Source organism: Miniopterus natalensis, chromosome 16 (genome assembly GCF_054644295.1).
Source record: "Miniopterus natalensis isolate mMinNat1 chromosome 16, mMinNat1.hap1, whole genome shotgun sequence".
Classification (NCBI taxonomy): domain Eukaryota; kingdom Metazoa; phylum Chordata; class Mammalia; order Chiroptera; family Miniopteridae; genus Miniopterus; species Miniopterus natalensis.
Window position 1 is genome coordinate 37,000,785 of NC_142096.1, and position 18,624 is coordinate 37,019,408.

The 18,624-nt window shown below is 44.3% G+C and overlaps 1 protein-coding gene across 2 annotated transcripts in view; it reads right to left on the reverse strand.

Annotated features, from left to right (window-relative positions):
- Positions 1-18,160, reverse strand: part of CYRIB (CYFIP related Rac1 interactor B) — an 86,815-nt gene extending 68,655 nt beyond the window's left edge. For both annotated transcript variants that reach the window (XM_016216038.2, XM_016216036.2), the window contains exon 1: positions 18,108-18,160. The gene's annotated coding sequence lies outside the window, so the exon portion shown is untranslated. The remainder of the gene's footprint in view (positions 1-18,107) is intronic.
- Between the last annotated feature and the right edge of the window lie 464 nt (positions 18,161-18,624).

Genomic DNA, 18,624 nt, shown 5'->3' on the forward strand with positions numbered 1-18,624 from the left:
GAGTCCTATGAGGAGTCCCTGTCAAAGGCACCTTCCCCCTTAGCCCTACATGCATTCCTGGCCTGTGCAAGAACCCATGAGGAAGTTCTAACACTACCTCATGTTAAATGTCCTGAAAGAGCAACAGAAAACAAGACCCCTATGAGAAATGCTGAATTTCTTCTCCCTAGGTCCTTTCTTCACCATTCTGCATGAATGTAATCACATTTCAGCTGAGGTCAAAGCTTTCAAAGTTATATGTTGAGAAAACAAGCAGAAGATGCAAAAAAGGATGTTTGTATAAGACCACTAGGCGCTCAGTGATTATTTAATCACTGTGGTTTGCGGGCATCCTTTGGAGTCCTCACAATGAGCCAGGCACTGTACTAAGCCCTTGGCTTGCATTTTCTTTTGCTCTTTACAACCACCCTATATGGTACTATTATCATGTCCATTTTATAATGAGGAAGCCAAGACTTGGTAGGAGACAGATCCAAAATTCAAACCCAACCTGTCAACTCCACAGTTAGTTTCTCCATTTACACTAACTGGACTCTGTTTTCTTTTGTAAATTTCAGAAGATCCTGATGCTTTCTTTAAATGCTGTTTTCTTTGAAATTTTTATTACAAAAATCAACTTCAAAACATTATAAAGAATCAGTTGTTTCACTCAACCATTAAGTCATTCAGTCAACACACATTTGTGCTCCTCTGCTGTGTCCTAAGTACCATGCTGAGGGTCTAGGATGGAAGACAGTAAGACATAGTCCCTGCCCTGAAGGGGCTCAGAATTTGGTTCGAAGAGCTGTAACCTCACAATTACAACACAGCATGACTCACTGTAATTTGGAGGGTAGAGGAACCAACTCTCCCTGGGACAGCTATGAAGACTTCAGAGAGGATGAGCTTCATCTTGAATAGATGAGAGAAGGGCTGAGAAGCAAAGGCACAAGGACAGAGGAAGGGGAGTTCATGGCATGCTGGGGGTAAGACCAGGGTAGTGAGATTGTAAAGGACCTCCTCTACACCAGCTAAGGATTTTGAACTTGTCTCCTGATGGCAACAAGTAGAAGCTTCTAAGCAAGGTGACATTATCAGATGGGTTTTATATCAAGATCACTCTGAGCACAGTGTCCAATTTGGACTATGGTGGGAGAGAGAACAGAGGCCCGGTGTTGTGGGGTCCAGGAGGGAGATACCAAGAGTCTGGTCTAGGGAACTGGCAGTGGAGAGGAAGAATGGGCACCAGAATTAAGATACTTACTGATGCAGAATCTACAGGAGTTTGTGATTTGTTGAATCTGGGGGAAGAAGCAGCAGGAGCTGTGGGGCACAACCCCAAAGTTCCTGGCTTAGCAGACTAACTGGATGGTGACACCATCCAGTCCCAAGACCTTTACACAGCTTTCATCCCTTCTCTTCCAACCTTTATCCACGTGTATGCACATTGCTTCACTTGGAATCTTCAGATATGTGCAACTATTATTTCCCAATATTTTTTTCATGTTTCTACAGTCACATTTGTCATTTTAATGCCTACAGAATATTTCATCATGTTGAAATAACTCAGTTTCCATCAGTTGCTGAAGGTCCACACCCTACATGCCTGACTTACCCTGGACTTATTCAGCTCTAGGCATTTTGCAATGAATGAGTTGAGGGAGGAAAGAGAGCTTTTAGGTGAAGGGTGATGGAAAAGTGTAGCCTCAAGGGCCAGCAAGTCAGCAACTCTTGGGCAACTCTATTGCATGTAGAAACTGCAGAGTCTTGGAAAAAAACCACCATGGGAATCCTGATGTCTTATTCTCTGTGGAAGCTAGTTGTCAAGTCCTAACCCCTCTAATCCATTTGTTCACTTATTCACTCTTCAGCAACGCATTCTTCTGAAGCAAAGGGCAACAGAAAATAGCTAAAACTACCTCAAAGCTCTGGATTTAGCCTGGCCAGGGTTTGAAACCTGTTCAACACACACAAGCTATCCAACCTTGCAGAGCCTCAATTTTCCCACAAATTCATTGTAAGGATTAACTTAGATAAGACTTGTAAAATACTTGGGACAGAACTAAGCATACATTAAGTCCAATCATCATTTTCAGTTTTGGTGCCTTCCCTATGCTCCCTTGACTCCCACCATTTCCTTGCGTTTCTGAGCAAACCCACTGGGCAACAATCCATGTGCTTGAGTTCAGATCCTGAATCTGCCAGAGTGAACCAGGGCCACTCCCTTGATCTCTCTCACCTTCGACTTCCCATCTGTGAAATGGGCATAAGAACCTACTTCACAGGAATGTTGCAAAGCTCTCATAAAACTGTGTAGGAAAATACTTTCAAAACCTCAAAGCACTATGCCATTATTGATCATATCACTGCTGTTATTTATAGACGTTGTTTTCTTGGTTTCTCCCCCTTGATGACCTCAACATAAATTCCCTGGATTGTAACTTCTAGGTCAAAGGATCTGAACATTGTTATGGTTCTTAACTTGTACTGCCCAATTGCCCTTAGAGAAAACTCTGAGTAGTTGCTGCCATTGTTAACTCAAATACACTATTTAATATGTTTAAGCGCCTAGAATATAGTTTTGGTTGCTTCTGTACCCAGTATCAGTCCTCAATCTAACATTTAGGGACTTCTGTCAATTAATTCCCTCCTCCTCTTCACAGAATGAATGAATATTGAATCCATGACGAGAAAGTTACCTTCCCCAAAATTTTTGCCACAGCTAAGAGTTCAACGTTAAGGGCTAAGACTCCATTGTCACATCTTACAGATGAGCATTCAGTGGGTGAGTTGAATGCGTGCAGAAGGGGACAGGGGAAGGAGGCCTTGGTGCCCGGAACTGAAAGATGGCATCAGAGCTGCTACTGAAAAAGAGCCAAAGTACACACAGAGTAAACAGTTCGCACCTAACACACTTCCGTTGTTTAGCAAAACATTAACCAACCTCTCAGGAGCCATCAAGGGCCCTGATGGCCATATTTCCCCAGAGTTACAAGATCTACCTAGGAGCTTCCGTCACATTTCCACATTTCTCAGGGTGGGCAGCTCACACTTCCCCAGCCCTCTGAGTGGCCCGCAGGAAGGAAACATGCTCACGCAGCCTGGCACCTGCTGGCCCTTCCCGGCGCCTCCACTACGCTGTGGGGCCTCTGCACGAGGCTGTTTCTCCGCCTCCAGGCTCAAGGGTTGCCTCCTGAAAGGGAACCTTCCTCCCCATCACCCTTCCTGACATCAGATCCCCCCACCTCCCTTGAGTCACACCCTAGTATGTCACTGGTTTTTGTTTTTTCCCTTCATAGCACTTATCACAACCTGTAATTATTTTTATTTTTTAGCTTAAAAATGTCTTCCCTAAAAAAGCCTCTCACTAAAACAGCAGCTTGAGAAGGCAGAGGCCAGGACTATCTTGTCCATTCCAACACCTATCATGGTGCCTGCTCAACTCCTAGGAGACCCTCAATAATTACATGGAATGATTTCGTAAAAAAGAGAGGTTCCTGGCCCCCCCATATCATTTTTCACCCAATTATATGAACAATACATATTGACTGTGGGGAAAAATTGAAGATACAGATAAACAAAAGAAAGTATAGACCCTCACAATCCAACTTCCCACGCCACATGGATCTCCTACCAAATGATTTTTGTATGTTTCTAACTATACAAAAGTAATGCATATATTTCTATAAAACTGGTTCATATGCTGAACTGTACTCTGCTGTGTTTCATCTCACCATCTACCTTAATCACCTTCCTTAATAAAGGTACTTCCGCGACCTCACTGTTCCAGGCTGTGTAACACTGCGCTGGGCTGCTAGACCATGAAGTATTTAACAAATCTCCCAGCGTCAAGCCAGAGGGAGGTTTCTTCCATGTCAATAACAGTAAAGCGTTTTGATAAAGCACTTCCCCCTTGACAAGCTTCCCATTTTTTCCTCGGTGTTTGTATTGCTTTCAAGCTGTATTTTCTACAGAACTGTACTCCCCACCGCCCATTCACCACCTGGAGTTATTAGAGTCCCAAAAGAAAAGCAAAAAAAGAAAAGAGAGAGAGAGGAGCAAAATTGTTTGCAGCCGGAAAAGCTGAAGTATGTCGAAGGCAGGACGATGCCAAGGAGTTCAATTTGGGAATCTGCGCTGATACAGGCGACCAAAATAAAGAGTGTGTTTTCTTGCCAAGATTTTAATGGTAAAAAAGAGAAAAAGAAGACATTCTGCATGCTTTCACTTTTCCCTCCCAACCCTGCCCTGAGGCAAAGTTTTTCCCCAAGAGGTCCAGGGGTTTACCTATGTCCGAAGCAGTCTGCGGCCCAAAGCCCACTGCCTGAGAGAGGAGCTGGCTGCAGAAAAACCCAAGAGGGCACACTCAGGATGCGCTGCCCTTTCCACAAACGCTTTCAGCCCACCGTGTGGTTCAGTCCCATAAAGGGCTACCCACCCCCTTCACATTTTCAGCAGTGACAGTCACACCCCTCCTAGGAAGGGCCTCCCCACACGCCCCTGGTGAAGCAGGTGGAACAGCAGACCCCACTCCAACAGGACTGCTCAGTGGCCCAGGGCGCTGGCCGTCTGTGCCCACCTGCCCACCCCACTTCAGATCAAGGAGGGTGGGCATCAATCCGTCAGAACAAAAGACGCCTGTATGCCCTGGCCAGTGTGGATCAGTGGGTAGAGCGCTGGCCCAGGCACCAAAGGGTCCCAGGTTCAATTCCTGGTCAAGGGCACATATCTGGGTTGCAGGTTCATCCCCAGCCCAGTCAGGGCACGTGTGGGAGGCAACCAATCCATGTGTCTCTCTTACATCGATGTTTCTCTCTCTCTCTCTGTCTCTCTCTCTCTCTCTGTCTCCTCTCACTCCCTTCCTCCCTTCCACTCTCTCTAAAAATCAATGGAAAAAATATCCTCAGGTGAGCATTAACAAAAAAAACAAACAAAAAAATGGACACCTGCATGCCAGGCACAGGCCTCACCTGAAGGAGGGAGCTTTGACCCCTGCTGTGAGAGGTCTCAGGACCCCAGCTACATGGTTAGAGCACAGACCTATTTGTAATGATATGGTAATTTCTGTATTTCCTTAAGCACTATGAGTTCCATGGGGGCAGAGGCCATGCTGTTTTGTCACCATGTATCCCCAGGGCTAGCACAGAGCCTGGCACAGTGCCTGGCAAAAGGCCTGCACTCAACAGTTGCAGCTGGTCAAAGAGATGGCATTGGTCCAGCTTGAGTTAACCCCAGCCTAGGGCCTTATCCCTACTCTGAAGCCCCAACGTGGCCCCAGACCTGGAACCAGAGAATCAGATAAGCAGGCAAGAAGGTGAGATTTCAGTCCTCCCGGAAGTAGCCAAAATGCTTAGGTCACTGGCTATGTGACCCAATAGTTGAAATACAGAGCTTTACGCAGAACAGTGGGAATGTCAAACATGAGCTAAGCATATGGAAAGAGTTCTGAGTATGGGGGCTATAGAAGAAAAGATACTGCGTAAGGTTTAAAAAAAAAATATTTCCAAGAGAACCAATATAGTCCAAGTTAAGAAGCTTAACTGGTTTAGCCAGCGTCCTCTCTAAAATCCTGGTGCTGAGGTCTCATATGTTATAACACAGGTTTAATGAGAAAGATTTACTCAGCTTTATGCACAGAGGAAGGTAGAGGGGAGAATGCTACCTTGCTCAAGCTCTGGTCTTGTCTGAACCCACAGACCTGGAGAAAATGTCCATGGTGTCCATTTCAGCATTTATGTAGCATTTTTATTAAATAGGCCACTTGCATTAATGAGTTTCTGAATGAATCATCTCATTTTAAATGTGAAAGGAACCTCGGAATTCACCTTTAATCCAACATTTTACACTTAAGAAAGTGAAGGACACAAGAGGGGCCCAGAGGGGCTCGCAGGAGCACAATCCCCAGGCCTGGACTCTGGGTCCCAAGAGCAGGTCTCAGTGGTTCCTGTCTACACTGTCAGAAAACTACTGAGTTCATTTCCAAAGGTTAGTCTAGATCATCAAGGCACCAACAGAGTCTTGTAAAAAATCTCTCCTGGTATTCAGTATGCAATATTTAGTATCAAGTCTGGTGTGATCTTTCAGGGGAAAGGTCGATTACGGCATCCTGCTTATCTGGCCCTTCATTACACACAAATCTCTACCAAAGTTGAAAAAAAAAATTAGAAGACATGTGTGCCAAAGGAAGCAAGTGGGAATGCAAGTTTCATGGGCCTTCCCAATCATGGTTTCTTTCTTGGTAGCAATACTAAACTAGTTACAGAGTTCCTGTAAATACTATTTCCTGCTGTTGTGCCTTTGCCCATGCTGGTCTGTCTGCTCCTTGCCAACACTCTCATACCTTGGGCCAAACTCTAACCTACCCACCAACACTCCAGTCAGGAATCTCTGTGGACACTGGATAAGCACTTCAACATAACTTAGTTCCAGTTTTTAACTTATGGTAACACACAGCCCGACTCGCACCTGTCGGTCCTTCCAGGATGTGTGCAAAAGGCTGGCAATGATATGAGGTTTGTATAGCACTGCGTACCCAGTTGAGAAAAGCCCTACAGAAACACAAGGTACTGTTTTATTAATTGATTTACCCTGACTCCTTGAAACACATAGAGTGATTCTGATGGATGAATCAACCAACCCAAGATTAATAGCCTGGTTTTCTACACTCATTTCTCTTTCCAAGCCACAGGCCAAAATAAACTCACCCTCCATTTATAACTTTGCAAAATGTGCTTTTGCATATTGACTCCTGAATCTACTGTGGTTATTGAAAGGATGGCTGCATCCGTCAGAATGGGCCAGGTTACACTGTGGTAACAAACAACCCCGAAGTCTCAGCCCCAATGATGACCACAGTGGTCACTCTGGGGTCAGCAACATGAGTCCAGCAGCTCCTTCTTTCTGGACTTTACCTGACAATCTGGATTAAGCAACTCTGTAGGTTAAAAGACATGGCCTCTCTTCTCCTTCTCCAACCACCTAGAGAGCTGTCTGTCAGGGCTGCAGTGCAGATGAGATATTAGGATGTTTGTGAAACACCCAGGATACTGCCTGGCATATAGGTAGCCATCAGTAACTGATAGTGATGGCTAGGACCAATGTCATTACCATTATCCCTACTCCTCTTCAAATAATGATGATGACGCCATTCTAATTCTCATAGATCAGTGGCTCCTGAACTTGTCTGCACACTGGAGTCACCTGGAGAGCTTAAAAACTACTAGCATTTGTGTCCTACCCCTTGAGTTGGTGCATTTATTCACCTAGTGTCTAGTCCTAGCTTTGGAATTTTAAAAGATCCCCTGGTGGTCCGGCCGGAGTGGCTCAGAGGTGGAGCATCGACCTATGATCGAGGAGATCGAGGTTCGATCCCCGTCAGGGCACATGCCAGGGTTTTGGGCTCAATCCCCAGTGGGGGGCGTGCAGGAGGCAGCCGATCAATGACTCTCTCATCATTGATGTTTCTATCTCTCTCCCTCTTCCTTCCTCTCTCTGAAATCAATAAAGATATATTAAAAAAAAAAAAAAAAAAAAGATCCCCTGGTGATTCTAATGTGCAGCCAAGTTTGACCACCACTGCCATTGAGGCAGCATGATTCATATCTACACATATATATATTTGATGCCAACACACATACACACATGTATACACACAAGCTGGCTGCTCCCAGGTTCCATGAATCCTCCTCTTCTATGACAGTGGTGGTCACATCGGTCAGGGTGAGTTAGGTTATGCTGTGGTAACAAAGAACCCCTAAATTTCAGGCCTAATAACGCAGTGGTTGCCCTTTAGGGTCAACAAGATAAGCCCAGCAACCCAGCTTTTCTGGTGTTTACCTGACACTGAAGCCCATGCATTTTACCCTCAGGCCTTTCTCTTTTCCTCTTTACTTTAACTTTACACCTTTTCCAGGTGCATTTTAACAAGTTTGCCTGGCCAAGAATAAATAAGGACCCAAAAGTAATACTGGTGAGAGGGTCACTGAAGGCTATTAGTTATTAAGACCATCCTTTGTTCAACTCCCATCCCCAGGACCCAAAACTCAGTAGGCAACATAACAGAAATTGGGATAGGGAAACCCATTATCATCAGTAATAACCTCAAAAAGAAAAAAGAAAAAACCGACACAAGAACTCAAAAAAGCACAGAATCTAAGTTGAAAACCTTATGCGTCAACTTGTCATCAACCACTGTTTTGATTTCCCCATTTCTGTTCACCCTTCATTTCTCCCAGGATTAAATTGCATCTGCTGGGGTGGAAGTAAGTGAGGTCAGGAGAACTATGAACAAACGAGCGTTCTTCCCCCTGGGAGTGAAAGGTAAGGCTCGCGCCGTGGTGCAGGGAGCAGCACGACCACAGATATTTTGCCACCAGCACAGAAAGGATTTTTGGCAAATCACCTCCTGCTCTGGTGAAGATTATGTCTCTGTAGAGCCTGGAGAAAACCAGAAAATCCAGCTTGTTTGCCCTTCTTTGGGCAGTTTAATCTAGGAACCATACTGGCTTTCCATAAACTCTTTACCTCCAAAAATGTACTCTGTATTTCAAACATGTGAGCTAACTTGAGCCCAAGGGAAAGCAGCTTTGTATAGTGTTACGTAATAGTCACACTATTGCATTAAGACTGCATGGCAGCCTCCGGCAGCAAAGTCGAAAGGAGGAATTTTTGTAAAATTATCTGAATGCCCATCTCTTCTGATGCATTGAGTTGACAATGGTTCTGCTTTTCTCAGAAGCTCATTCAATTATCTGTTGCTTATCTAGACCTGAGAGAGTTTTCCTCTCATCTAGAATTAGTTAAAGAAAAAAAAAAAAAAGCAGGCAGGATTTCTCTAATAAAAGCTTGAAATGAAAAGCTGTAACTACTCCCAAGGCCCCGCTTATTGTAGAGAAGTCATCGGGTGAACCTTCGTAGGGTCTCTGGTAACCATCTATTTTCTCCGTAAGCGTCATAAAAAGGAGAAGACAGAATGTGAGATCCACCGCCTCAAAACACCTCGCTCTCGGTCGAGGTGTGTGACTGCCGGCAAGCAGCTTCACCTCTCTGAACCTGTCTCCTAGTCTGTAAAATGGAAATCCTGGTCTGCTAGCGAGGGACCTTGTAAGAATGAGAAAGCCTATGTGAAGTGCCTAGCGTTCAACAAATGTAAACGCCCTCCTCTGATCACTGCCAAAATCTCAGGAAGCTCACGAGAACGTGAGCTTTTTAAGAGGAGGGACAATCCCTACTCATCTTTCTACATTCACCCCCCCCCCCCAGAGGCTCCATTCCCCTTCCACCGAGCAGCATCCTTCAGTCTCCAGTTCCAGGAGTGGCTCCTGAAGGGTCTAAACCAGTGTTACACCATTTCCTCTGCCACCACGATTGGTTGAGAGATAGGGGCATGTCCCACTATGGCCCAACCAGACAGAAGCTCAGAGAAAGTAGCTCTTTCCCCAGAGATGAACAAATAAGCACGTAATTTAAAGCTACCCCAGCCAGACCCCTACACTGGACAGCTCTCCTCCACACATCTATGAGCACGCGTACTCTATGTGGCGTCTCCTGGCATTGAACAGCAGCCATCTCCCTTCTATGAAGGCAGTCTACCTGAGAACAAAGCCAACAGACAGAGAAATACAGAGCCCAGAGAATCACAAAGAAAGGAAGCTGGGGCCCTGATCAAAGTGTGCCTGAAACCCACCCTACCTCTTCACTTCCTGCTTATGTGAACCACTCACCTGCTTCTATCAATTGCCCAAACTGAACTGGGTTTTCTGTCCCTTGCAACTCAAGTATCCTAACTGATAACACCCTCCTGTGTGGATGAACCACTGAGCAAAGGATTGTACAGAAACAACTGCTCTTGCAACAATTTAACTCAGACTTCAAGTTCCCTGGGAGCAGGAGCCCTCATCGGTCTTGGTCACCCCATCTCTCAGGGACTAAAAGAGTTTCTGGACACAGTCCCTCAATAATACTTTTTAAATAAGTGAATGGAATGAAACTAACCAACTCAACTGGAGTTTCAGAACCTTTTAAAGCCCCACTCCCCAGAAGTACCTGGATCAGAGGAGTATGAATTGGAAGCTCATAGGATCTGGAGCCATCAGATAGGTCTAAACTCAAATCCCAGCTTCATCTGAGATGCAGCTTCCACCTGCAATGGAAGGATAACACCTACCTCGCTGGGCAAGGGAGCCACACAAGCGCTCCCGGGGTGGGCCGCGTTCGGGAAATGTGTTTCCCTCCTCTGTCTGGCCAACCCTGCTTTGCACCATGGATTTTGACCTGGGGTTCAGAAAACCGGGTCATCATACATACAGAGAGGTGGGCCATACCCTGGATCACCCTGCAGAGCTAGCCCTGGGACAGTGAAGACAGGGAACACATACCCTGAGCCTCCCATCCCTTGACACACCCCCATTCCTTTAGGAGAGGGGCTTTGGGCAGAAGGCACATTTAAGACTCAGCCGTCTAGCTCTCCGGCTATGGCGCTTTCTCTTTGCTTCACTGGCGGCTTCCTTGAAAGAGGTGCGGGACCTCTCTATGTGCAGCTGGCAGTATCACAGATCTGCACAGCCCTAGAGGCTTTGGGCTTAACCGTTTATAAGTGATGCAGAGCTCAGCTAGACTGTCAGCTCCGGGAGGGCAGGGACCATGCCTCATTCACTGCCCTGCCCCCAGCACCTGGAAAGCACCCACTGAAATTTTTCCTGAGTACATGGGTGAAGATGAGTGAGTGAGTAAACAGGGTGATGAAATCAAGATTCTCCAAAAGGAACAGTAGTAAAACCCTATTAGTACACAGACTGGTACCACGGCAGGTAAATCAAAGACCCAGAAATGAGAGAGAGTTTCTGAGGCTAATTAGATATGGACTGAATTCTGACCCTAGAAGTCTAGTGCCCCAGCCTGGGACCTCAGGCAATTTCTTAAAATCTCTGAACCACAGCTTCTTTCTCTGACAAACATAATCATCAAGATTAAAAAAAAATTTTTAATGCAGTTATAATAGGGAGGAACTACTGAAAGAATATATACCGCCCGGCTGGTGTGGCTCCGCAGCTGAGCATCGACCTAGGATGCAGGAGGTCGTGGTTCAATGCCCAGGTTGCGGGCTCGATCCCCAGTTGGGGGCGTGCAGGTGGCAGCGGATCAGTGACAACTCTCTCATCACTGATGTTTCTATCTCTCTCTCCCTCTCCCTTCCTCTCTCCAAAATCAATAAAAATATATATATTTTTAAAACATATATATGCACACGTGTGTGTGTATGTATACCAAAATATTAAAATCAATTGGCCCTAGGCGGTAAGATTATGGAGGATTTTTTCTTTTTCTTTTTGTGCATTTTTTATTTTCTAGAATCAACATACACTGGTTGCCTAATAAAATGAAAATAAAAGTGGGGTGATATCAGTCCAAGTGTCTAGTCCAGCTCCTATGATATGACGTAGGGACGCAGCAAATGTTCCATCTCTGTGAATGCCCTTCCGACGCTTGGAAACAGCTCTTATGTGTCTCCTGTGTCTCTCATTTCTTGTTAAATATTTCAGCGAAGTTAAAGCCACCCTTATATGACTTGCTTTCAAGGCTCTCTTTTATCCCTCCTCTCTGCACAGGCTCCATCTGTTAAAATCCCACTCAGGGTATTGTATAACCACCTCACAGAATCAGCAGCTAGCTCCTGTTTGCTCATTCATCTGTTAATTCATTCATCGAGTAATGCTGATTAAAAACCCACTATATTGGACATCTTGGCTTTTATCTACCCCTGCTCCCCAACACACACACACAATACACATGGTTTTCAGGTTTTGGGAACCACTCTTCCCTCATCCTCAATCTTTGTGCTCTTGGGGTGCAGACCCTTCCCCAGCTTCTTCAGGGGTGGGCATTTGATCCAGGATGGCCAATCAGAGCACTGCAATTGCCTGGCCATAGGGATGGGCCAGGGATGGGCATGTTCCCCAGAGCAGACCAATCAGAGACATTGGGACTCAATTCTGAGACTGGTTGAACTGTTGGAAAAGTGGCCTTTTTTTTGTTCCTTCTGCTGGAACTGCTGACAGCAATCTGGCCACCACAATCCAAAAAGAAATGGTAGGCAGCGCTGAGAGATGAAGAGAAACTATGTGAACCTTAGCAACACCATTTGAGCCTTAAATTCCATCCCTGGGCTTTTCGATTACATAAACGAGCAAATCCCCTGCCTGCAGAAGCCAGCTTGAGTTGGGGTTCTGTCTCAAGGTCAAAAGAATCATGAGTAATGAAATCTGAAGTTCTGTGACATATGCCACATGCAGGCCATGCACAGATGACGCAAGATGATCCATGCCATCTTTCCTGGCACCCAGTCTGATGTGGAAATAGCTACGAACAACTAAAATTATTGAAAGCCAGTAAGATAATTGCTTTAATTAAATTCTACACAGTGCACTAGGAGCACAGGGAGAGGGAGTCAGGAAAGGGCTCCCATAAGAAACAGCATTTAAACCAACTCTGTATGGGCATTCAGGCAAGGAAGGTAGAATTACTGTTTGGGGGAGTCGAGATAACACGGTTGATACACATTCATCTCACAGTAAACTAAAACCACTACATGCCACATTGCACTCGGGGCAATGATACTTGAAGTGCTTAAGGACACTCTCTAAATGAACGCACAAAACAGAGTCAAAGAGACAGCAAAGTGCCGTAGTCAAAGAGCCATCACGTTCAAGAATTTCATCCGAATGTGACAGATGATGTGACAGTCTCGAATCATGCTCAGGTCAGTTTTGGTGATTTTGATTCTATAAACTTCACTTTTCACTCCCGTTTTCCTGCCCATTTGGATTACGGTTGGTCAAATCATAACATCTTTTCAAGATGAATAACCTACTTACTGAATTTATTACCAAACGATAAAAAGGGAGAGAGAGCAGAGAAAGCCTCCAGTTCCATGAAACATTTCATGATGGGTTAGAAATGCGGCTCATTGCAGAAAACAACAATGACAACACCAGAAGCACCCCTGGGAACATCTATTTTGCTAAGAAAGGCCCTGAGGTTGGTCTTTTCAAGTGAACAGAGCCAGTGTGTCCCAGGCCTTTGATGGTGCCCACTCAACAGGGCGGTTGTGCAGGCATAATCAGGAGGACACCGCAGGACAAAGGCTCCTTGCCTTTGTTGCTTCTAAACACATCAGCGATTGATTTGGTCCAAAAACACAGCTCCAACTTTCCACAGCAAACAACAGCACAGTTGGAAAAATTAATCCGGACAGAACACCCCCATGTGGCCTCAAGAGAGGTGCCAGGATGGGTGGCAGAAGGAAGAAAGGCCTGACGTGCCTTCCCAATAACTTGAATTTCTAAAAGCAGCGGGGTTGTCCTGTTTCTAAAACACTTGTAAGACTGCTGTTGAATTCCACTTTCTCTACTTGCATGCCATGTGACTTTGCACAGACTCGACCTTCCTCTTCCTGAAAATGGGATGATCAGTTCTCATACATTGACTGGGCAGCTACAGGGGTTCAGGCAAAGCCGAGAGATGGAGAGAGCTACCGTGGATGGGCGTGTGTGGACGAGACCAGGCCATACCAGGAGTGCCTGGCACTTGGCACATGTTCAGTCAATGCTGGGGATTAGCAACATCATGGAGACCTGCCAGTCTCCTCTAAAAATAAATAGGGCTTTCATACTGAAAGCTCCCAAAGTAAAGTTTTTTGTTAACTAGTTTGTTTTTAACAGAAAAAAATACTATATGCTTATGTTTAAAAATTCAAAAGAATATAAAAGGATATACAGTAAGAGATCTTCTATCTTAGACCCACAATCATTTTTCCCTCAAGAGGTAAACAGTACCCCCACAACCACCTTCCTTCTTGGTATCCTTCCAGCCAGAGTCCACGCACAACCAAGCGCGTGTACTCTGTGTGTGTGTGTGTGTGTGTGTGTGTGCATTTATACCTCCATTTTTCCACACATAGGAGTATACCATATACACTTATATATATATATTGCCTTTTTTTAACTTAAAAATGTAACCTGGAGATCATTCTTTTTTAGCATATATGATGTACTATTTTAAACAGTAGCTCAGTATGCTACTAAAAGAATATACCACGTTTCAGTCAATCAGTTCCCAACTGACATACATTTCAGCTGCTTCCAGGGTCTGGCTATTGCAAACAGCACTGCAATGAACATGCATCTGCACAGACATGTGTAACTATAGGGCAGATGGGATTTATAAGACAGAGTCCTTAACGTGGAATTGCAGAGTCAGAGGGTAAACGCATTCAAAATGTTGTAGATAGTCCCGAACTGCCCTTTGAAGATGTTGTAGTCATTTTCACTGTCACCCATAATGTAGCAAGCAGGCCAGTTTCTCCACCCACATTCACACACAAAATGTTTTTAAATACAAAGGAAGAAAGGGGGGCAGAGCTGTACTCTTGTCCCATTGTCTCTTCCTGCCCCAGTGATATCATACATGACATTACTACTTCCTGAAAATTCCACACTTGGGTGCACAATCCAGAGATTAGAGTTTAAAAGAGAATGACCATCAGAGCCACTGGAGTGCTACAGCCGGCTTATTCTGGCTCACAAGAACTGACTGTGCTCCTTTCTTCCCAATTCTATGCTCAGCGACATCATGTTGGTAGCCTGATGTCATGGTGCAAATACTTCTACCATAGAAGTCAGCAAATGCTAAAATCAGCTCTTTTCTGTCCTTCAGAGAGAACTTTGTCAAACATATCAGCACATCAATGCATACTACAGTGGAAACTGAGGCTCTGCCACTCGCTTTTGAAAATTTCCACCCTCAGTATGGTCACAAATTCTTGTGACTTGGAACCTAGGACTAGAGAAGATCAGAAGGGACATCTAATCATTGTTTTCAAATACCGCTTCTCCCTTAGTCCCTCTGTTTAGATCTAAATAGTGCCCTCTCATTCTCTCCTCTATGCCTCTTTTCCATTCTTTCATATCTGCATCTCTTTATCGTTTATTCTTGGTAATTTCTCAGAGTGTATTAATTTTAAACACAGACTCTAGGCTACACTAGACAGCTTGGAGTCAAATCCCAACTCTGTCACATACCAGTTGTGAGACCTTGGGCAAGTGGCTTAAACTACTACATTTTAGTTTCCTCATCTATACAATATAGATAATGATAATACCCTTCCTTTTAATTTTGTTCTGAGGGTTAAATGCAAGTACACGGAACAGTGTCTGGCACATACTAAGGACTTAACAAATGGAAACTGTTACTATTATCTTCCAGTTCACTAATTATCTCTTTAGCTATGTCCAATCTGTCAGTGAACCCTTTTGTTGGGTTTTAATTTCAATGACTGTTTTTCATAACAATGTGGCTGCTTTTCAAATCAACCTATTCTTTTTTATCTTTCTTTACATTTTTGTTATCATCTTCAGTCTTTAATCGTTTTAAATATACTATTTTATAGTCTTAGATGGTTCTATTATTTTAAACTCAAAGCAATTCATTTCCTGAATAGTTCACATTAATAACTGTAAACTCATCTGAGGAAGTAGTTCTGTGGGAGTCTTGTTAGGTGTGAGTTGTTGAAATATCCCTATGGAGTGATTTTGTGTTTGTGCTAGGGATTTCCATGGTACTAGGTCAGTTTTATGTTAATTTCTCAGCTGAGGGGTCTTATAGCTTATCAACAATAATATAGATTCCACAACCACATATGGTACAGCCCCAGGTTTTTAATTTCTTGCTGGTGATGTTTTTCCACTCAAGGCAAGCTTATTCTCTGTTTCTCCAGACAGTGGAGTTTTTCTAGTCCCTTTTCATGAAGAAGTATAATGTTTAAGGCTCTTGGGCACTCAATTCCACCTTGGGCCCAGTTTTCATTTCTAGACTCACTGTAGAATTAAAATCTCAACACCCCAGGTTCTATGGCTTATACATAACCATTTGGCTTAGATTTCTCTCTTCATTTTTGATACTCATGGACTTCCCTTTCTGGTGAGCTCCCCAGGATATAATTCATATATTTTGGTCAACTCTGTGTTCATATCAGGAGGACTTCCACAAATCAGCACAGTCCACCACATTGTGCCACACAGTCTAAATCACCAAATCTGTAACAATCACTTACCCACTTGAGTTCTTTCCACATTACAACTGAATCTTACTCAAGGGTTAGCCTCTAAAGTTAGCATGCAATATGAAAATTGAAAGGAGTCAAAATTCTCCTTGAAAATCCCATAATAAGGTCTTCCCATGGAGACTAATAAACCCATCTCCCATTTAAGCCCAACACAGCCCATTTTTCTTCAGCATCCGATTTGGTTTCTTAGGTTGAGGACCAGAAGAAATTGCTGGCTTGGATTCCAGCACCGTGTTGTACGATAATTAAAATCTATAAATATGAGAAAGGCACTCGATGGCACAAGATGCTCACATTCTAAAAAGCCACAGGAACAAAGACCGACAGAAGGAACAGCAGGTCTCTGTCTCTCCTTCACGCTCACTCCAACAGAGACGCCAGTTGGGTGGAATGACAGGATCACCCACGCTACTGAAAGTGTTATTTTTATCTCCACTGTGGTTTGTTTTTGTTGAGCAAGTATATTTGGATCTGGATGAGTTAAAAGCAGGAATCTTTGATATGACAGAGATATGACTTTGACAAGTCTCAACAGTGATTGGCTCTGGGGGCAGGATGAACTCAAAGGGGCAGGAGGGAACTTGCTGGAATGCTGGGATATTGTATCCCCTGCTCTGGGTGGTGGCCAGATGGGTCTGACATGTTAAAAATTCATCAAGCTGTATGATTAATATGATTTGTGCATGTTACAGTATGTAAGTTATACCTCAATTAAAATAAAAGTTGGCAGCATGCCTGAGAGACTACTGCATAACAATCATTACCAATTGATTTCCATTCTATAGCTAAACCTCTCCAGAGGCTAGCCAGTCTAATGGAGGGTCTTGAGGAGACCAGGGAGCCTAGGAAAAGAAGAGGCAGAAAAGGGAAGTGCCCTGCTGTGGGTAGAGAGCACCCAGGCTCCTACAAATGTGATATGTTGCCTGGACGGCATGGTTCAGCAATTGAGCTAGGATCCAGGAGATCGCAGTTCAATTCCCAGTCAGTGCACATGCCCAGGTTGTGGGCTCAATCCCCAGTAGGGGGTGTGCAGGAGGCAGCCGATCAATGACTCTCATCTTTGATGTTTCTCTCTCTCTCTCTTCCTTCCTCTCTGAAATCAATAAAGACATATTAAAAAAAAAAAGAGTATATGTTTACAATAATAGTTAAGATCACTGGTTCTCCATCCAGACTGCTTGGATGTGAATCCTGACTCTATCCCTGCATTGGACTGTTTGTATTCCTGCAAAATTCATATGTTGAAACCTAACCCCCAGTGTGATGGGATTTGGAGGTGGGAACTTTGGGAGGTGATTAGGTCACAAAGATGGAGCCATTATGAATGGAATTTCTGCCCTTATAAAAGAGATCCCAGAGAGCTCCCTCAGCCCCTCTACCATGTGAGGTTATAACAAAAAGATGGCCATCTATGAAGAAGGAAGTGAGCCTTCACCAGACACCAAATCTGCCAGCAACTTGATACTTGGACTTGTCAGCCTCTAGAACTGTGAGAATTAAATTCCTGTTGTTTATAGGGCCCCTAGTCTGCAGTATTCTGTGACAGCAGCCTGAATGAACTAAGACAACCATTTGCCAGTGGAGTGAACTTGGGCAAGTTACTTCTCTTTAAACCACAACTTTCTAGGGCTGTTGTGAAGTTTAAACAAGATCATTCAGACAAAGCTCTTAGCACAGAGTCTGCTATTCAAAGACATTCAATAAATGTTAGCTATTATTATGACTGATGGTAGGAGGCTGGGAGTGTCCTCCAAGGGTACAGTTTTTACTTAAATTAATCATTTGACCTGATAACCTTGCAGAATCTTGATAAATATTCTTGGAGTGAATGAAAGAATGCCAGTGGATTCAGACTTTAACAGAGGCAGAAGGCTCTTGTTTCTGTTGTACTGAAATCTATGTCCTACCTAATATCACCACCCACTTTAATTTGTCTTCATAGTGGAGTGGTGCAGAGTGCCGGGGCCGAAGCCAGACGGCCATGCTCAAATAAGGCTCTGTTACTTACCAACGTGGTAACCTTGAACGAATCACTCAAACTCCAGGCTTCAGTTTCTTCTCCTGCAAAACAGAGATGCGGCAAAGATTAAGCAACAACAGACCTCAGCACACAATAAGCCCCCCAATAAATCCTGGCCACCATTATTTTTCCCCACACCAAAGACACGGCCTGGAAATGCCAACTCTGAATTTCAACGCTTCAGACCACTAGAGTTCACAGAGCATGTTTCACAAACATTTTTCTCATTTAATGTTCAGAACAGCCTTATGCATCATGAATTAAAAAATGAAGATTCAGAGAAGTTCAGTAACTTGCTAAAGGTGGCATAGTAAGTGAAGAGCAAAGGCCCAAACCAAACTCCTCTGACTGAGGGACAGTTTGGCTGGACTGCACTGTCCCAGGAATGGGGGGGAGGGGGCCCAGAATTCTAAGCTAAAGGATGCTGGAACTCGGGGCTACAGCAGCACGTCTCGGTCCCATGCAACACGCTCAGCTCAACTTGACTTTGAACTGGTGTTAGTCA